The sequence below is a fragment of the Rutidosis leptorrhynchoides genome, chromosome 6, assembly GCF_046630445.1.
Source record: "Rutidosis leptorrhynchoides isolate AG116_Rl617_1_P2 chromosome 6, CSIRO_AGI_Rlap_v1, whole genome shotgun sequence".
Taxonomy (NCBI): Eukaryota; Viridiplantae; Streptophyta; class Magnoliopsida; order Asterales; family Asteraceae; genus Rutidosis; species Rutidosis leptorrhynchoides.
This window is the reverse complement of record NC_092338.1, coordinates 369,501,172-369,523,002: the sequence shown is the minus strand read 5'-3', so window position 1 is coordinate 369,523,002 and position 21,831 is coordinate 369,501,172.

Below are 21,831 nucleotides of genomic sequence, written 5' to 3'. Positions count from 1 at the left end.
GCTTTATTTTCTGTTTCGATTTGCACCAATGTTTTAACACTCCAAAACTTCCGTTAACTTTACTTGGTTCATTTCTTAACGATTTGGCTCAAGACTTGTTCAATCTTGCACCAAGTTAGGCTTTTAGCCTTGAACCAACACTTTAGCTAAATAATCATCATTAACGCTCATGAACCCATTAAAATCAAACAAAACGAGAAAGATAGTGCGAGGATAAATATGCATATTTTGAGCACTATCAGATAGTATGGATGCAATTCAAGAAAGTAAAATATCTTGTAATTAGTTTAACTAAAGCAAATAAACAAGTAAACATGTAGCAAATAAATAAACAAGTAGGGGTTTTCCGTTTATGGTCTGGAATGTGAAAGAAATAATAATAACTAAAAATAATAAACGAAACAAGTAGAAATTAGACAAATACCAAAATGAGAGGAATATGTTTACCAAGACTATATTCACTTGTATGTTGGATATTTAAATGATTTAATACCAGGTTAATTCTTAATGTACGTGAAATACCTAGTCGGTCCACCTGGAATTCTCCAGCTCAGACACTCAGAAAGAATTACACGATGCAAGTCTCTTTGTCGTCTAAGACCTCTTGATTATGACTAGACAAAGAAACTAACTCAATGACTCAGATAATGACCCTACTCTTGTAATCCTCAACAATCACATCGGCTCTCGATGCGCATGATCCACTCCTTTATCAACTACTGGTTGAACTTAATTCGTTAGCCTCTCTAGTTAAATGCTTAATTACCAAACCTAAACTAATCAATTGAAATGGGTGCAACAGACTCCAATAAATGTCACTAAATCGGATAATCAAAATCACCAATTAATAATAGATTAAGCAACTTAAATAGATGTAATAGACTCCAATGAGCTCTCGCTTTACTAGACAATCACAATTACCAATTAAGTCAAACAAATAGCATCAATTTGAATCGTTCTTTCATTCAAGCATTACGTTATCGAAAAATTGAATTAACCAACCAAATATCATCCAATGAAACATACTATTTAGTCTAAGTAATCAGATAAAAATAGCCCATAATTTGAGTTGAACGCATGATAAAATTACAAGAAATAATCATCCATGGTCTAACAATTAAATCAAGTATAATAATAATCATATGAGTTCAATAAAAATTGCCACAATATAGGATTTAAATCTTGCAAATTAAAAGAAATTAGAACAATAAAAATCACTACCCTTTCCTATTGTCCTTTTCATCTGACTTTAACACAGTTGGGACCAATTTGCAAAAAAAAAAAAAAACTCTTGCCTTCCAAAATAAATAATGCAAGCTAGCTAAAATCTCCACTCCTATTTTGTTCTCTATGTTTCACGCCAACAACAAATGCCACCTTTTTCTTTTGTTTCTTTTTCGTGAGAAAACCTCAAAAGGGTCGGCTCTTTCAGCCGTAACACACACACACACACACCTCTCAAAAACATTTTTTCTCCCCTTTTTGTGACCTCCTGTGCATGTCCTTATAATCATTTAAGCACCCTTCTCATAGGCCCAATTATTGTATTATAATTAACCTGAGGCCCAACACTTGTCTTTAAATTCTAGCCCATCCCCATTTTGGAGTTTAGCAAAAGGCTCAAGATGAGATCAAGCCACTTGTTGTCCAAACATTATTCTGATTCACCTTGTTGTTGCTGCCTTTGCTCGAAATTAGTGTATAATCTCATAAAACTATCAAGATGAGAATTGTAGCTTTCACATCAGAAACGATTTTTCCGTTGGTTATTTTATATATAATTCTTCTAGTTTCCAGTATTGTTTTATAAGGTACGGATACGATGTCGAAGTTCAGTCCAATGATGTTTGATGTAGAGAAATTTGATGAAAGAATCAATGTTGGCTTGTGGCAAGTTCAAGCCAATGATGTGTTCATTCAGTCCGGATTACACATGACATTGAAAGGTAAAACCACCTTTGTTTATAGCAATGATTCTAGTAGAAAGTTCGATGAAGAAGAATGTAATGATATGGATCTGAGGGTGGAAAGTGTTATTCGTTTGCGTCTTGTAAAGAACGTGCTTGCAAATTTGCATGTGTTATCAATGCCTAAGGAGCTTTGAGATAAGCTTTAATGACCCGTCAAAGTACACTTGACGACCATCGTTATCTTGGTCCCACAGCTTGATCATAACTCTAAATGAATTTAATATATAACCTTGCATTCTTTATTTAAAAATAATTTCCTATAAAGGAAACCTACCAAAATATGTAAGTTTAGAAAAACCATACATAAATACTTAACCAAAAGTTGAACAAAACAAAGTCAACAAACACCCACAATTTAATGTATCAAAATAGAATGCAAGTTAATGTTTAACAAAAGCTGCCATCATAAATATGCAGACTCTCTAAGCACAGCGGAAGCAATCAATCATGAACCCGAGAATAAAACATGCGAGTAATCTGTCAAAAAAAATGTTGAGTAAATTATAGGTCTAAACAAAGGTGGTTAAAAGGCTGTCAGGCCCGATAGGTCTATCTATAGGATTCGCGTTCACCAGTAGAAACTAGTGATTAAAATTACCAGATTAGGGAATATTTTCGTTCGAATCACAATGAATAATTTAAATCAAATATGTATGTATGTAAAATAAATTGCATGTATTCTCATCCCAAAAGATTTAAAATAGAAAAATGGGACTATAACTCACCTTAACGTAAACGAAGTGATAACACAGAAACGTGAGCAGCAAAAGATAAAGTGATCAAGAATGATCACAACGCCGACCTATAAACAAAGCAGGTCGATATAAATAACTAACTTAGGTCAAGTCTTAGTATGATAGCTATAGTTCTTGTTACAAATAAGCATAGAACAACACTCAGTATGTTTCAGTATAATCAGGACAACGTATAACACGTACTTTCTGTTTTTAGAAAGTTTCTATTTTTAGCAGGTTTCTATTTTTGGAAAGTTTCTATTTTTGGAAAGTTTCTATTTTTGGAAAGTTTCTATTTTTGGAAAGTTTCTAGTTTTGGAAAGTTTCTAATTTTGGAAAGTTTCTATTTTTGGAAAGTTTTCATATTTAGAAATTTGCTATATTTGATAGGTATTTAACTTAGGAAAGTTTCCTTAATTAGAAAGTCAACAAAAGTCAACTGAAAGTCAAAGTCAATCGAAAGTCAACTCAAAAGTCAACCTTGGTCAAACTTAGTCAACCTTAAATTTTAAAGTGTATATTATATTATATTAATAATATAAGTTATAATGTTATTTAAAGTCATATATGTATAATCATGACATATCACAAGTTTAATTAAATTAAATTGAATTAATAAGTTAACATAAGTTTAAGTGATATAATTAATATAACATAAGCATTTAATTAATTGATTAAATATTAATCATAACATAAGTATTATTAATTAATAATAAATTTTAATCATATCATAAGTATTATTAATTAATAATGAATTATGTAACAGACTGAAACCCGGGCTAGTTTTAAGTGGACTATTTTTGCCCTTAGGGTTTGTGCTTAGTTTTAAGTGCTTTTTATTTTAATTATTTTATTAGTGTTTTAATATAATTGTGTTGTGACCAGTTTGTGACAAGGGTCCCAGAACATGTTTGTTTATTTCAATTGGACCTCGTTTGGGTTACCTAATCTTGTGCGAAAGATATCAGATAACTGGTAAATACCCGTGTGTTGTGGGGTATGGGGTTTTAACCCCAAATAAGTGTATTGTGTTGCCCTTTCCTCTCATTTTCTTCCTCCCTCTAGAAATTTCCTAAACCAAACCGTACCCACTTCATCTCCTATCTCTAACCCTAGATTGCTAAATTGTGTTCTAGAGCTCAAATTGTTCATACCATCTTGTTTCTTACAGATTACTGAGTCTATCAAGGTAAGTAACATGTGTTTTTATGTTCAATTCGTTGTTAAATTCATGGTTTTGTGTGAGTTTTGTAAAAAGCTTGAGTTTGTGTCAAAACAAGTGATTTAAGTGTTGTTATGGTCAAATTGTTGTGGGTTTTAGGTCTATAACAAGTAGTGAACAAGTTGTGTTCGATTTTGGTGTTTAAAACGAGCTCTAGATCGAGATTTGAGGATTTCATCGTGAAGTCCGTAGCCTTTGTTCAGTTTCTGAGGAAGATGAACACAGTCGGCCGACTGTCGGTCGACAGTCGACCGACTGAGGGTGAACCGACCGACTGAGTTTGACTTTCGGCCGATTGTGGAAATACCAAATAAGTCGACCGATTGGGAAAATCAGTCGACCGGTTGTGTCAACAGTCGACCGACTGTCTATGTCAGTCGACCGATTGAGGAGACAGTTGACCTACTGTGTGTCCAGGGCAGAATGTTTTACCAAAGTGTGAAGCATGAAAATTTTAGCGGACACATTTTTTTTACTAATTTGCTATAATTCGCTGTCGGTGTGTCTAATCTTGATTGGAACACTATTCTAACTTGGTTTTTGTTGTTCTCAGGAGATAAGGACAAGGAGGAAGCTCAGAAATAATAACTGAGCAGTTGCTGGTAATTGGTGAGTGGGTCTATCTCCGGATAGAGTTTAAGTAGCATATCATGCTACTGTGGTTGACCCTTTTTACCATGCATAGTGTAGAGATTGACATGCTAGAATAATTTAATATGTCTGATGTTGTGTGTGAATTATGTGTACACTGTGTGAATGGCACCAGTCGGGCCTAGGGAGACTAGGGACTCAAGACAGTGCCTAGGAGAGGTTAGAGTCCGTATGAGGTCAACTGTGCCAAGGGGAGGTTGGGTCCATAGGCTACTGATTGTGAAGTATAGTGTGAATGATGCATCCCCTGAATCTGGATAACTATACTGTGAATTGAGTAGCAGGGACTATCGGTAGACTCAGGCCCGATCAGCTGAGAGTCGTGTGCTTGTACAAGCCGCTGATCCTCATATTGTCTTATTGTTTGCTAGTTGGTAGTTAGCAAGTGTTGTTGTTAGTGTATAGCTTGTGTGTGGCTTAAGCTATATATCTGTTAGATAGATTCCATTCACTTAGCGGTGCGCTAATCCCCCACATATTCTCCCCTTGCAGGTTTAGGTACTGCTAATCGGGATGGGTGCTGATGCAGAAGACATGTTTGACAACCCTACTCTGATGTGGACATCTGTTTAAATCATGTTTTGTAATAACGTAACACCGATGTGTAAACTTAAACTTAATTACTTAGATTAATGTAATGACGTGACTTTTAGCGTGTTTGTTAATAAAGTCTTCCGCTGTGTTTAAAAAAAAATGGCCGGTGTTTCAAGTTGGTATCAGAGCAAGGTTTGGCATCAAATACGTGCGCGTATTTTGTTCCCAAACCCCGAGGCAAGTCAAACATGTCTGTGGGAGTGGGGGCTAAGTGAAATTAGGATATACATGTGTTAGTTGTGATTGGACTAACTGTTATCCACTAAGCTTTTGTGTGAGCTGTTTTGTAGCACAGGTATGGCTGATAGAAACGCAACTGGCCCATCCAACCCCAAAACATTCAGAGCACCAGAAGAGGGTGTTGAGTCAGATGATGATCAGAATAGTTACATCCTTCAGTTAGAAAGCGAGCTAAAAGAGGCTGAAGACAAAATTAATGAGCTTGAATTAGCGAGGCATTCTGGAAATGATGATACACCACCTGGATTCCCAACCGCGCAATCCCAAACGATACCTAATGTGCACCAGAACCAGTTTCAGAATCAAATACCTAACCAATACTATATGCCACCGCAAAACACTTTTACCTACCAAAATCCCATGATGATGAACCCATACCAAATGCAAATGTTTCAACAACCTTACATGCAACCACCCAAAAGATGTACTTATAAGAACTTCTGTGATTGCAAACCCTCTGAGTTTTCTGGCAGTACTGATCCGACTGTAACTCTCAATTGGTTGCGAGAAATTGAAAGGGTATTTGAAGCGTGTCAGTGTGAACCTGAGCTGAAAGTAACATATGCTAGTCGACTGTTGAAAGGTAGGGCTATGATTTGGTGGGATTCATTGATTTCCAGTATACCGAAAGAACACGTGAGTATGATCACTTGGGAGCAGTTTCATGGGAAGGTGTGCGAACAGTATTGTAATCCGTTTGATATGAACCGAATCAAGACTGAGTTTCTTGAAATGAAGATGACACCTCAAATGACGATCGACGAAGTAGTAGAGAAGTATATGGATAAACTGAGGTTTGTAAAACAGTGGGTGCCAGACGAAGCGTCTCGTATACAATATTTTGTTAATATCATTCTACCGGAGTACCGAACTTTTGTTAGAACAGCTACATCATTGTCTCAAGCTGTTGTGATGGCTAAGATGGTAGAAAGTGATGTTCAGGCCGCCAGAAACAGAATGTTTGGTAATGTGCTACAACAAGGTGGGCAAGTATCTGGTCAATCAGGATCTAAATCCAAGAAGTCAAGTGGGTTTAAATCGAAGGGTAAAAGTGGTCAGATTAGTTCTAGGTCTGGATCAGGTAAAGGGAATTGGTGTCACACGTGTTGATCTTCTCACAGTGGTCAGTGTTCTGAGGCTACAAGAAGATGCTTAAAGTGTGGTGTTGTTGGGCATGAGTCTTCAGCATGCCCGTATCCGAATAGTGTGTGTTGGAGTTGTCACAAACCAGGGCATCGTGCAATTAGTTGTCCGTCGAAGAGTGGTAGTTCCGGGGCAGGGTCAGGGGCGCGTTCAGCATCAGCCGTAGGGTCAACTGCCTCGAGTAGGCAGAAGAGGAAGAACCCTCCAACAGCAGAGGCTAGAGCTTTTCAGATGTCGGTTGAGAATGCCGTGGCAACCGACGAAGTGATCACAGGTATGTTTCTAATCAACTCAATACCTGCTCGCGTATTGTTTGATTGTGGTGCCAATAGGTGTTTTATGTCCCTAGATTTCTGTGCTAAGTTGAATTTACTAGCTACAGTGTTACCCAAGCCGGTTAGTGTAGAAGTAGCCGATGGTAAGATCACACCCGTCACAACATATGTGTCTGGGGTTTGTATAGAGATCGAAGGGAAGTCTTTCCCGGTGAATTGTTTAGTGTTACCTATTCCTAGTTTTAATGTAGTATTAGGAATGGATTGGTTGAGCTCGCTTAGAGCTAATATTAAGTGTGATAGGAAAATGATTACCTTTCGTTCGACCGATGGAACCCGTGTTGTGGCTCGAGGGGAGCGGAGCGGGTATAATTTTCCGTTGATAACCATGATGAAAGCGAAAAAGTCGATGGTAAAGGGTTGTGATTCATTTCTTGCGTATGTGATTGATGCGAAGAAAGAAAAGAGAACAGTGGCCGATATTCCGATAGTATCAGAATTTCCCGAAGTGTTCCCAGATGAGTTACCAGGTCTGCCGCCGGTAAGGGAAGTCGAATATAAGATTGAGTTGGTTCCTGGAACAACTCCAGTTGCAAAAGCTCCATACCGATTAGCACCGTCTGAAATCCGTGAAATGATGACACAGATTCAAGAGTTATTAGATCGTGGGTTTATCCGACCAAGTTCTTAACCGTGGGGAGCTCCGGTATTGTTTGTTAAAAAGAAAGATGGGTCAATGCGTATGTGTATTGATTATCGTGAATTGAACAAAAGAACAGTGAAAAATAAGTATCCATTACCTCGAATAGACGATTTATTCGATCAGTTATAGGGTGCTTCATTCTTTTCCAAGATCAATTTACGATCCGGGTATCATCAGGTTCGTGTTGCTGAATCAGATATACCGAAAACAGCGTTCAGAACTAGGTATGGTCATCATGAATTTCTTGTCATGCCGTTTGGATTGACGAATGCACCTGCAGTCTTCATAGATTTAATGAATAGAGTGTGTCGTCCGTTCTTAGATAAGTTTGTGATTGTGTTCATAGATGATATACTAGTGTATTCAAAGACAGAGAGTGAACATGCTGAACACCTGAGACAGGTTTTGAACTTGTTGAAACATGAGCAACTATTTGCAAAATTTTCAAAGTGTGAATTTTTGTTACGTGAAGTGCAGTTTTTGGGTCATGTGATTTGTTCTGAAGGTATAAAAGTTGATCCGACAAAGATAGAAGCGGTAATGAATTGGAATTCTCCGAAGACTCCGACTGATATTAAGAGTTTTCTGGGATTAGCTGGTTATTATCGCAGGTTTATCAAAGATTTTTCTAAAATTGCGGGTTCAGTGACTAAGTTGACTCGTAAAGATGTGGCCTTTCGATGGACGGATGAACAGGAAAAGGCTTTTTAGATTTTGAAACAGCTACTGTGTCAGGCACCAGTGTTAGCTTTACCAGAAGGTTCAGACGACTTCGTGGTATATTGTGATGCATCATATGCTGGATTGGGTTGTGTATTAATGCAAAGAGATAAAGTAATCTCCTACGCCTCGCGACAGTTGAAAGTTCATGAGAAGAATTATCCAGTGCATGATCTTGAAATGGCTGCAGTAGTGTTTGTTTTGAAACTGTGGAGACACTATTTGTATGGAACCCATTGTGTTATTTGTATAGATTATAAGAGTTTGCAATATATCTTCTCACAGAAAGAATTGAATATGCGTCAGAGACGGTGGCAAGAGTTGATCAAGGATTATGATTGTGAAATTAAATATCATCCGGGTAAGGCAAATGTGGTTGCAGATGCGCTAAGTCGTAAAAAGTCAAGAGAAAATGTGAAATTTCTTCGTTTAAATATAACTTCAGATTTGATTAAAAGCTTAAGAACAGTTCAGGCCTGTGCTTTGGAGGACGAACATATTAAATCTGAACAAATGATCAAAAAAAAATTAGACTTAATTGATGACTCACGTGGACTAAAGACTTTAAACAATCGTATTTGGGTGCCTAAGCTTGGAGATTTGAGGGATATAATTATGACAGAAGCTCACAAATCCAGATTGACAGTACATCCGGGTAGTAATAAGATGTATCATGATTTGAAAACAGTGTATTGGTGGCCGACAATGAAAACAGATATCGCTCGATATGTCAAAAAGTGTCATATTTGTGCTCAAGTGAAGGCAGAACACCAGAAACCTTATGGTTCATTACATCAGTTACAGATTCCAGAGTGGAAATGGGAACATATAACGATGGATTTTGTGACCAAACTACCAAGAACTCAGAAACGACACGATATGATTTGGGTAATAGTGGATCGTCTAACTAAAAGTGCTCATTTTCTTGCTACTCGTGAGACAGCTTCGTTAAGTGAGTTAGCCGATTTGTATGTGAAAGAAATAGTTAGTCGACATGGTGTGCTGTTATCGATCGTTCAGACAGAGATTCCAGATTTGTGTCAAACTTTTGGAATAGTCTTCAACAGAATCTGGGTACACGTGTGAATTTAAGTACAGCTTATCATCCTCAGACAGACAGTCAGAGTGAAAGAACGATGCAGACTTTGGAGGATATGTTAAAAGCTTGTGTGTTAGAATACGGTGGTTCGTGGGATACACATTTACCATTGGTCGAATTCGCGTATAATAATTCATATCATTCGAGTATAGGGATGCCGCCATATGAAATGTTGTACAGTCGTCATTGCAAAACTCCGACTTGTTGGTTAGAAGCCGGGGAGAAACAGTTTGCAGGTCCTGAAATTGTTCAAATGACAGCTGAAAAAGTTGCAATTGCGAGAGAAAAGTTGAAAGCCGCTAGAGATAGGCAGAAAATGTATGCTGATCCGCGTAGACGTTCGATAACCTTTAGTGTAGGTGAACGAGTGTATCTGAAAGTTTCACCGTGGAAAGGGGTTATCAGATTCGGTAAACGTGGTAAGTTAGCACCAAGATTTATTGGTCCATTTTAGATCAGTGAAGTGTTGAATGATCAGACTGTGGTGCTAGATCTTCCGCCAGAATTAGCCGGTATTCATGATACATTTAACGTGTGTTATCTTCATAAGTGTAAAGTCGATGATGAAATGCAACTCCTTCCTTTAGAAGATTTAAGGGTCGATTTGAATAAGAAATTGGTGGAAGAGCCGGTCCGTGTAGTTGACCGAAAGGTGACTAAGTTGAGAAATAAAGAGATACCGATGGTATTGATCGAGTGGAAACACAGTTTGGGTTCTAATCTTACGTGGGAAATGGAAGAGTTAATGAGAAACGGCTACCCTCATTTGTTTGACCAAGACCAGATTCCGAGGACGGAATCTCCTTAAGGGGGGTGGATTTGTAACAGACTGAAACCCGGGCTAGTTGTAAGTGGACTATTTTTGCCCTTAGGGTTTGTGCTTAGTCTTAAGTGCTTTTTATTTTAATTATTTTATTAGTATTTTAATATAATTGTGTTGTGACCAGTTTGTGACAAGGGTCCCAGAACAGGTTTGTTTGGTATGGGGTTTTAACCCCAAATAAGTGTATTGTGTTGCCCTTTCCTCTCATTTTCTTCCTCCCTCTAGAAATTTCCTAAACCAAACCGTACCCACTTCATCTCCTATCTCTAACCCTAGATTCCTAAATTATGTTCTAGAGCTCAAATTGTTCATACCATCTTGTTTCTTACAGATTACTGAGTCTATCAAGGTAAGTAACATGTGTTTTTGTGTTCAATTCGTTGTTAAATTCATGGTTTTGTGTGAGTTTTGTAAAAAGCTTGAGTTTTTGTCAAAACAAGTGATTTAAGAGTTGTTATGGTCAAATTTTTGTGGGTTTTGGGTCTATAACAAGTAGTGAACAAGTTGTGGTCGATTTTGGTGTTTAAAACGAGCTCTAGATCGAGATTTGAGGATTTCATCGTGAAGTCCGTAGCCTTTGTTCAGTTTCTGAGGAAGATGAACACAGTCGGCCGACTGTCGGTCGACAGTCGACCGACTGAGGGTGAACCGACCGACTGAGTTTGACTTTCGGCCGATTGTGAAAATACCAAATAAGTTGACCGATCGGGAAAATCAATCGATCAGTTGTTTCAACAGTCAACCGACTGTCTATGTCAGTCGACCGATTGAGGAGACAGTCAACCGACTGTGTGTTCAGGGCAGAATGTTTTACCAAAGTGCCTTTTTCTAGCCGTTATGCTGCCCGTTTGTATTTTGGTGTTCAGGATGTAAATTTCTGTAAATTTTGAAAGTGCATAAGTGTGAAGCATGAAAATTTTAGCGGACGCATTTTTTTTACTAATTTGCTATAATTCGCTGTCGGTGTGTCTAATCGTGATGGGAACACTATTCTAACTTGGTTTTTGTTGTTCTCAGGAGATAAGGACAAGGAGGAAGCTCAGAAATAATAATTGAGCAGTTGCTGGTAATTGGTGAGTGGGTCTATCTCCGGATAGAGTTTAAGTAGCATATCAGGCTACTGTGGTTGACCCTTTTTACCATGCATAGTGTAGAGATTGACATGCTAGAATAATTTAATATGTCTGATGTTGTGTGTGAATTATGTGTACACTGTGTGAATGACACCAGTCGGGCCTAGGGAGACTGGGGAGTCGAGACCGTGCCTAGGAGAGGTTAGAGTCCGTATGAGGTCAACCATGCCAAGGGGAGGTTGGGTCCATAGGCTACTGATTGTGAAGTATAGTGTGAATGATGCATCCCCTGCATCTGGATAACTATACTGTGAATTGAGTAGCAGGGACTATCGGTAGACTCAGGCCCGATCAGCTGAGAGTCGTGTGCTCGTACAAGCCGCCGATCCTCATATTGTCTTATTGTTTGCTAGTTGGTAGTTAGCAAGTGTTGTTGTTAGTGTATAGCTTGTGTGTGGCTTAAGCTATATCTGTTAGATAGATTCCATTCACTTAGCGGTGCGCTAATCCCCCACATACTCCCCTTGCAGGTTTAGGTACTGCTAATCGGGATGGGTGCTGATGTAGAAGACATGTTTGACAACCCTACTCTGATGTGGACATCTGTTTAAATCATGTATTGTAATAACGTAACACCGATATGTAAACTTAAACTTAATTACTTAGATTAATGTAATGACGTGACTTTTAGCGTGTTTGTTAATAAAGTCTTCCGCGGTGTTTAAAAAAAAAAATGGCCGGTGTTTCAAGTTGGTATCAGAGCAAGGTTTGGCAACAAATACGTGCGCGTATTTTGTTCCCAAACCCCGAGGCAAGTCAAACATGTCTGTGGGAGTGGGGGCTAAGTGAAATTAGGATATACGTGTGTTAGTTGTGATTGGACTAACTGTTATCCACTAAGCTTTTGTGTGAGCTGTTTTGTAGCACAGGTATGGCTGATAGGAACGCAACTGGCCCATCCAACCCCGAAATATTCAGAGCACCAGAAGAGAGTGTTGAGTCAGATGATGATCAGAATAGTTACATCCTTCAGTTAGAAAGCAAGCTAAAAGAGGCTGAAGACAAAATTAATGAGCTTGAATTAGCGAGGCATTCTGGAAATGATGATACACCACCTGGATTCCCAACCGCGCAATCCCAAACGATACCTAATGTGCACCAGAACCAGTTTCAGAATAAAATACCTAACCAATACTATATGCCACCGCAAAACACTTTTACCTACCAAAATCCTATGATGATGAACCCATACCAAATGCAAATGTTTCGGCAACCTTACATGCAACCACCCAAAAGATGTACTTATAAGAACTTCCGTGATTGCAAACCCTCTGAGTTTTCTGGCAGTACTGATCCGACTGTAACTCTCAATTGGTTGCGAGAAATTGAAAGGGTATTTGAAGCGTGTCAGTGTGAACCTGAGTTGAAAGTAACATATGCTAGTCGACTGTTGAAAGGTAGGGCTATGATTTGGTGGGATTCATTGATTTCCAGTATACTGAAAGAACAAGTGAGTATGATCACTTGGGAGCAGTTTCATGGGAAGGTGTGCGAACAGTATTGTAATCCGTTTGATATGAACCGAATCAAGACTGAGTTTCTTGAAATGAAGATGACACCTCAAATGACGATCGACGAAGTAGTAGAGAAGTATATGGATAAACTGAGGTTTGTACAATAGTGGGTGCCAGACGAAGCGTCTCGTATACAACATTTTGTTAATATCATTCTATCGGAGTACCGAACTTTTGTTAGAACAGCTACATCATTGTCTCAAGCTGTTGTGATGGCTAAGATGGTAGAAAGTGATGTTCAGGCCGCCAGAAATAGAATGTTTGGTAATGTGCTACAACAAGGTGGGCAAGTATCTGGTCAATCAGGATCTAAATCCAAGAAGTCTAGTGGGTTTAAATCGAAGGGTAAAAGTGGTCAGATTAGTTCTGGGTCTGGATCAGGTAAAGGGAATTGGTGTCACAAGTATCGATCTTCTCACAGTGGTCAGTGTTCTGAGGCTACAATAAGATGCTTAAAGTGTGGCGTTGTTGGGCATGAGTCTTCAGCATGCCCGTATCCGAATAGTGTGTGTTGGAGTTGTCACAAACCAGGGCATCGTGCAATTAGTTGTTCGTCGAAGAGTGGTAGTTCCAGGGTAGGGTCAGGGGCGCGTTCAGCATCAGTCGTAGGGTGAACTGCCTTGAGTGGGCAGAAGAGGAAGAACCCTCCAACAGCAGAGGCTAGAGCTTTTCAGATGTCGGTTGAGAATGCCGTGGCAACCGACGAAGTGATCACCGGTATGTTTCTAATCAACTCAATACCTGCTCGCGTATTGTTTGATTGTGGTGCCAATAGGTGTTTTATGTCCCTAGATTTCTGTGCTAAGTTGAATTTACTAGCTACAGTGTTACCCAAGCCGGTTAGTGTAGAAGTAACCGATGGTAAGATCACACCCGTCACAACATATGTGTCTGGGGTTTGTATAGAGATCGAAGGGAAGTCTTTCCCGGTGAATTGTTTAGTGTTACCTATTCCTAGTTTTGATGTAGTATTAGGAATGGATTGGTTGAGCTCCCTTAGAGCTAATATTAAGTGTGATAGGAAAATGATTACCTTTCGTTCGACCGATGGAACCCGTGTTGTGGCTCGAGGGGAGCGGAGCGGGTATAATTTTCCGTTGATAACCATGATGAAAGCGAAAAAGTCGATGGTAAAGGGCTGTGATTCTTTTCTTGCGTATGTGATTGATGCGAAGAAAGAAAAGAGAACAGTAGCCGATATTCCGATAGTATCAGAATTTTCCGAAGTGTTCCCAGATGAGTTACCAGGTCTGCCGCCGGTAAGGGAAGTCGAATATAAGATTGAGTTGGTTCCTGGAACAACTCCAGTTGCAAAATCTCCATACCGATTAGCACCGTCTGAAATCCGTGAAATGATGACACAGATTCAAGAGTTATTAGATCGTGGGTTTATCCGACCAAGTTCTTCACCGTGGGGAGCTCCGGTATTGTTTGTTAAAAAGAAAGATGGGTCAATGCGTATGTGTATTGATTATCGTGAATTGAACAAAAGAACAGTGAAAAATAAGTATCCATTACCTCGAATAGACGATTTATTCGATCAGTTAGAGGGTGCTTCATTCTTTTCTAAGATCGATTTACGATCTGGGTATCATCAGGTTCATGTTGCTGAATCAGATATACCGAAAACAGCATTCAGAACGAGGTATGGTCATTATGAATTTCTTGTCATGCCGTTTGGATTGACGAATGCACCAGCAGTCTTCATGGATTTAATGAATAGAGTGTGTCATCCGTTCTTAGATAAGTTTGTGATTGTGTTCATAGATGATATACTAGTGTATTCAAAGACAGAGAGTGAACATGTTGAACACCTGAGACAGGTTTTGAACTTATTGAAACATGAGCAACTATTTGCAAAATTTTCAAAGTGTGAATTTTGGTTTCGTGAAGTGCAGTTTTTGGGTCATGTGATTTGTGCTGAAGGTATAAAAGTTGATCCGACAAAGATAGAAGCGGTAATGAATTGAAATTCTCTGAAGACTTCGACTGAGATTAAGAGTTTTCTGGGATTGGCTGGTTATTATCGCAGGTTTATCAAAGATTTTTCTAAAATTGCGGGTCCGTTGACTAAGTTGACTCGTAAAGATGTGGCCTTTCGATGGACGGATGAAAAGGAAAAGGCTTTTTAGATTTTGAAACAGCTACTGTGTCAGGCACCAGTGTTAGCTTTACCAGAAGGTTCAGACGACTTCGTGGTATATTGTGATGCATCATATGCTGGATTGGGTTGTGTATTAATGCAAAGAGATAAAGTAATCTCCTACGCCTCGCGACAGTTGAAAGTTCATGAGAAGAATTATCTAGTGCATGATCTTGAAATGGCTGCAGTAGTGTTTGTTTTGAAACTGTGGAGACACTATTTGTATGGAACCCATTGTGTTATTTGTACAGATCATAAGAGTTTGCAATATATCTTCTCACAGAAAGAATTGAATATGCGTCAGAGACTGTGGCAAGAGTTGATCAAGGATTATGATTGTGAAATTAAATATCATCCGGGTAAGGCAAATGTGGTTGCAGATGCGCTAAGTCGTAAAAAGTCAAGTGAAAATGTGAAATTTCTTCGTTTAAATATAACTTCAGATTTGATTAATAGCTTAAGAACAGTTCAGGCCTGTGCTTTGGAGGACGAACATATTAAATCTGAACAAATGATCAAACGAAAATTAGACTTAATTGATGACTCACGTGGACTAAAGACTTTAAACAATCGTATTTGGGTGCCTAAGCTTGGATATTTGAGGGATATAATTATGACAGAAGCTCACAAATCCTGATTGACAGTACATCCGGGTAGTAATAAGATGTATCATGATTTGAAAACAGTGTATTGGTGGCAGACAATGAAAACAGATATCGCTCGATATGTCGAAAAGTGTCATATTTGTGCTCAAGTGAAGGCAGAACACCAGAAACCTTATGGTTCGTTACGTCAGTTACAGATTCCAGAGTGGAAATGGGAACATATAACGATGGATTTTGTGACCAAACTACCAAGAACTTAGAAACGACACGATATGATTTGGGTAATAGTGGATCGTCTAACTAAAAGTGCTCATTTTCTTGCTACTCGTGAGACAGCTTCGTTAAGTGAGTTAGCCGATTTATATGTGAAAGAAATAGTTAGTCGACATGGTGTGCCGTTATCGATCGTTCAGACAGAGATTCCAGATTTGTGTCAAACTTTTGGAATAGTCTTCAACAGAATCTGGGTACACGTGTGAATTTAAGTACAGCTTATCATCCTCAGACAGACAGTCAGAGTGAAAGAATGATACAGACTTTGGAGGATATGTTAAGGGCTTGTGTGTTAGAATACGGTGGTTCGTGGGATACACATTTACCGTTGGTCGAATTCGCGTATAATAATTCATATCATTCGAGTATAGGGATGCTGCCCTATGAAATGTTGTACGGTCGTCGTTGCAGAACTCCGACTTGTTGGTTAGAAGCCGGGGAGAAACAGTTTGCAGGTCCTGAAATTGTTCAAATGACAGCTGAAAAAGTTGCAATTGCGAGAGAAAAGTTGAAAGCCGCTAGAGATAGGCAGAAAATGTATGCTGATCCGCGTAGACGTCCGATAACCTTTAGTGTGGGTGAACGAGTGTATCTGAAAGTTTCACCGTGGAAAGGGGTTATCAGATTCGGTAAATGTGGTAAATTAGCACCAAGATTTATTGGTCCATTTCAGATCAGTGAAGTGTTGAATGATCAGACTGTGGTGCTAGATCTTCCGCCAGAATTAGCCGGTATTCATGATACATTTAACGTGTGTTATCTTCGTAAGTGTAAAGTCGATGATGAAATGCAACTCCTTCCTTTAGAAGATTTAAGGGTCGATTTGAATAAGAAATTGGTGGAAGAGCCAGTCCGTGTAGTTGACCGAAAGGTGACTAAGTTGAGAAATAAAGAGATACCGATGGTATTGATCGAGTGGAAACACAGTTTGGGTTCTAATCTTACGTGGGAAACGGAAGAGTTAATGAGAAATGGCTACCCTCATTTGTTTGACCAAGACCAGATTTCGAGGACGAAATCTCCTTAAGGGGGGTGGATTTGTAACAGACTGAAACCCGGGCTAGTTGTAAGTGGACTATTTTTGCCCTTAGGGTTTGTGCTTAGTCTTAAGTGCTTTTTATTTTAATTATTTTATTAGTATTTTAATATAATTGTGTTGTGACCAGTTTGTGACAAGGGTCCCAGAACAGGTTTGTTTATTTCAATTGGACCTCGTTTGGGTTACCTAATCTTGTGCGAAAGATATCAGATAACTGGTAAATACCCGTGTATTGTGGGGTATGGGGTTTTAACCCCAAAAAAGTGTATTATGTTGCCCTTTCCTCTCATTTTCTTCCTCCCTCTAGAAATTTCCTAAACCAAACCGTACCCACTTCATCTCCTATCTCTAACCCTAGATTCCTAAATTGTGTTCTAGAGCTCAAATTGTTCATACCATCTTGTTTCTTACAGATTACTGAGTCTATCAAGGTAAGTAACATGTGTTTTTGTGTTCAATTCGTTGTTAATTCATGGTTTTGTGTGAGTTTTGTAAAAAGCTTGAGTTTGTGTCAAAACAAGTGATTTAAGTGTTGTTATGGTCAAATTGTTGTGGGTTTTGGGTCTATAACAAGTAGTGAACAAGTTGTGGTCGATTTTGGTGTTTAAAACGAGCTCTAGATCGAGATTTGAGGATTTCATCGTGAAGTCCGTAGCCTTTGTTCAGTTTCTGAGGAAGATGAACACAGTCGGCCGACTGTCGGTCGACAGTCGACCGACTGAGGGTGAACCGACCGACTGAGTTTGACTTTTGGCCGATTGTGGAAATACCAAATAAGTCGACCGATTGGGAAAATTAGTCGACCGGTTGTGTCAACAGTCGACCGATTGTCTATGTCAGTCGATCGATTGAGGAGACAGTCGACCGAATGTGTGTCCAGGGCAGAATGTTTTAGCGGACGCATTTTTTTTACTAATTTGCTATAATTCGCTGTCGGTGTGTCTAATTTTGATGGGAACACTATTCTAACTTGGTTTTTGTTGTTCTCAGGAGATAAGGACAAGGAGGAAGCTCAGAAATAATAACTGAGCAGTTACTGGTAATTGGTGAGTGGGTCTATCTCCGGATAGAGTTTAAGTAGCATATCATGCTACTGTGGTTGACCCTTTTTACCATGCATAGTGTAGAGATTGACATGCTAGAATAATTTAATATGTCTGATGTTGTGTGTGAATTATGTGTACACTGTGTGAATGGCACCAGTCGGGCCTAGGGAGACTGAGGACTCGAGACCGTGCCTAGGAGAGGTTAGAGTCCGTATGAGGTCAACCGTGCCAAGGGGAGGTTGGGTCCATAGGCTACTGATTGTGAAGTATAGTGTGAATGATGCATCCCCTGCATCTGGATAACTATACTGTGAATTGAGTAGCAGAGACTATCGGTAGACTCAGGCCCGATCAGCTGAGAGTCGTGTGCTCGTACAAGCCGCCGATCCTCATATTGTCTTATTGTTTGCTAGTTGGTAGTTAGCAAGTGTTGTTGTTAGTGTATAGCTTGCATGTGGCTTAAGCTATATCTGTTAGATAGATTCCATTCACTTAGAGGTGCGCTAATCCCCCACATATTCTCCCCTTGCAGGTTTATGTACTGTTAATCGAGATGGGTGCTGATGCAGAAGACATGTTTTACAACCCTACTGATGTGGACATCTGTTTAAATCATGTTTTGTAATAACGTAACACCGATGTGTAAACTTAAACTTAATTACTTAGATTAATGTAATGACGTAACTTTTAGCGTGTTTGTTAATAAAGTCTTCCGCTGTGTTTAAAAAAAAAAAAATGGCCGGTGTTTCAAATTATTAATCATATCATGAGTTTTAATTATAATTATTAAACCATAAGTATTTAATAATTAAATAATAACTAAGCCTTATAATATTTAAATAATTAATTAATCCTTATTATAAGTCTTGATATAATAATCTCATAACATAAGTTTAATACTTATCATAAGTAGTTTTCATTAATAATAAAAGTATTATTAATCATAAGTTTAATTAAAAGTATAATTAAATCATAATGTAATTAATAAATGATATAATAAATATATATATCATAAGTCTTAATTAGAAATAATTTCTTTTATATCATAAGTAATTTAATAATAATGAAAATCATTATTTATAACATAAGTACAAATTTTATAACCATAAGTTTAATTAAAAGTTCGCCGGGTCATAACTTGAGCCTCGGGTGTCGGTTTTCGACAATTTTTATATATATCTTCGTCTAACCCAACCACCCGACACATTAGTGCACTCAAGAAAACCCTAAGGTCAGTTCATGAGTCATGAAAAACAGCCATGAACCAACTTATGACATTGATCCGCTTAAAATCTTGTTTTAGCCATTCCGGGTGATCTGTGGCTCGAATTTCGATGACCCGAACATGAATGTTCATCTAAACATCAATCCTAACCCACTATTACACCCTAGAGCCTTCAAAAATGGTCATAAAGTCGGACCCCAACTGATCATATTCATTTTTATATTTTAATCTCATCAAAACACCAAATTAAGCATAACTTTTGATCTGGGACTCGAAATAACATGAATCCAAAGCCTAAAATTATTGTCTTGATGAGAGGAACTCATATATACACTTTATTTTATCAATAAAACATGTTAAATGTACTGATTTCATTAAAAAGTCCGCTGTCCCAATTTAATCAAACCGAAAACATACACAAACGATCAATTCTACGCATACAATCATCAATACAACAATACACAAGTACTATACAATCATAATAACATCAAAAACAGTTAAAATGAATGAAAATGAAAAAGCTAGGGTTAGGTTTATACCCTAATCAAGAATTTTATATAGACGCGTAGAGGAGAACTTAAAAGCCCCTTGATCCAAGCTCTTGATGATGATCAAATGAAGATGATAATGGTGATGGAAGTGGCGGCCAAAAAGAAGAAAAAAGAGGAGAGAAAGTTGAGAGAAAAGTGATAAGGGTGAAATAAAATGAGATAATAATTATAATGGAAATGAAAATAAGGCTAATTAATCAAAAATTAAAATCACCTTCCCCCATTAAGGGGTTCAGCCGAACATGGGGTAGGGTGGGCCCCTCTTTGGCCCATATTTAAGTTTAGTCTAATATCTTGTGGCCCGAACGCCCGAACGAAACCCGAAACGCGAAAACACCGCTACGCGATTAAATATTCGGAGAGATAACATATACGCGACAAATAAAATATATAAACACTATATATTTTCATATGACATAAAAATATCATATTTACAATAATTAGGATTCGAAAATCTCAAAAGTTTGACCGTTGGTTTGAAAACCGAAAAGATTCGCCGGATAGAAATCCATGACACGTAGAAACGTACAAATTTAAATACGAATACAAATATTCATATAACACATAATAATATAAATTTTATTACTAAAATAATAATATAGATCATAGAAATGATGTGGCACGAATAAAGATTAACAAACGTTAAATAATAAACGGTAAAAGATAACAAAAAAAGTAAGGTCGTAACATAAGCAGAAGCCAGTTGTACCAAGGCAAGGGCATCTAAAATCGGTTGTATCTCAATGAATAATTCCATACTTTACGTATCGATGGAGGTACAAAAACTTCAGATCATCTGAGCATTTTTAATGGTATCGTTTCTGAACTGAAGGCTATCGGGGTTGAAGTTGATGATGAGGATTAAGCTTTAAGGCTGATATTATCTTTATCATCGTCTTGATGAGCACATGAAACCTATTCTGATGTACCAGAAGAAAATTGTGAAGTTTGAAGACGTTACTAGCAAGCTCCCATTCGATGAGAAAAGACTGGAAGGTAACAGTGTCTCTTCATCAGAAGGTACGGTACTATTGTGCAGTGATAGGAGGAAGAAATAATCTGGTATGCTGGAGGTGCGGAAACACTGTGCATGTAAGGGTTAATAGTTAGGGATGGCACCCGCGGGTGACGGGCACGGATCCTTGGTACCCACGACCCGCCCGCCAGGATTTTTTTTACCCGCGGGTACCCGTTTACCCGCCAACGGGTAAACTTTTCTGCCCGTACCCGCAACCCGCAGGTACCCGTAACCTGCGGGTAAACCCGCTGGTTTACAAAATGTACACTTTAGAAGGCTTTCTTTTCTAATGTAAATCTTACTCTCATTCGATGTGGGAAGAGGAATAGCAACAATCAAATAGAAGTCCCATTATGAAGTGCTATTGTATGTAAATAAGAAAATATATACAATATTATTAATTAATCGATAAACATTTAGCTTAAATTATGGTCCCATTGATGATTTGCAGCTGCTATTTTTCTTCATTTTTCTAGTTCCCTTATGTTTCATGTTGATAGTTTCTCGTCAGTGGGCTATTATGCCTTTTTCATCGGCTCATTTACACCCCTAAATTTTAGTAACGGATACTCATACCCGCGAGTTTTACCCGCAAATAATTATAAAAATACATTTAAAAATTAATTTATATAATATATAATTAAGTATATGTATGCGGGTAAACGGGTATACCCGCGGGTAGCTCAAACGGGCATCACGGATTCACGGGTCGGGTTTTACCCGCGGCGGGTATGAAATACCCGCGACCCGCCCGCGACCCTCCAATGGGTAAAATTTTTTACCCGACCCGTGCCCGCGGGTACATTTTTTCATAAATACCCACCCGTCACGGGCACGGGTACCTGCGGGTCACGGATTTTTTTCTACCCATTGCCATCCCTATTAATAGTCCAAGTGGAGTTAAATCGGCAAATGGCTCAAATGGCCCTAACGGTGTCTCCTTTGTTACTGAGAATGACGATTTCCTTCAAAGTCAAGTCATCTTCATGGTGTGTCAGCGCCACCATGAAAAGAGATGTTCGTCAGTAGTTGCAAAATTGCCCATGGGCATTGGTTTGGCGTTGATGCAAGCTGTGTTGTGGAAAGTGACGTTGATAGCTGATGGAACTT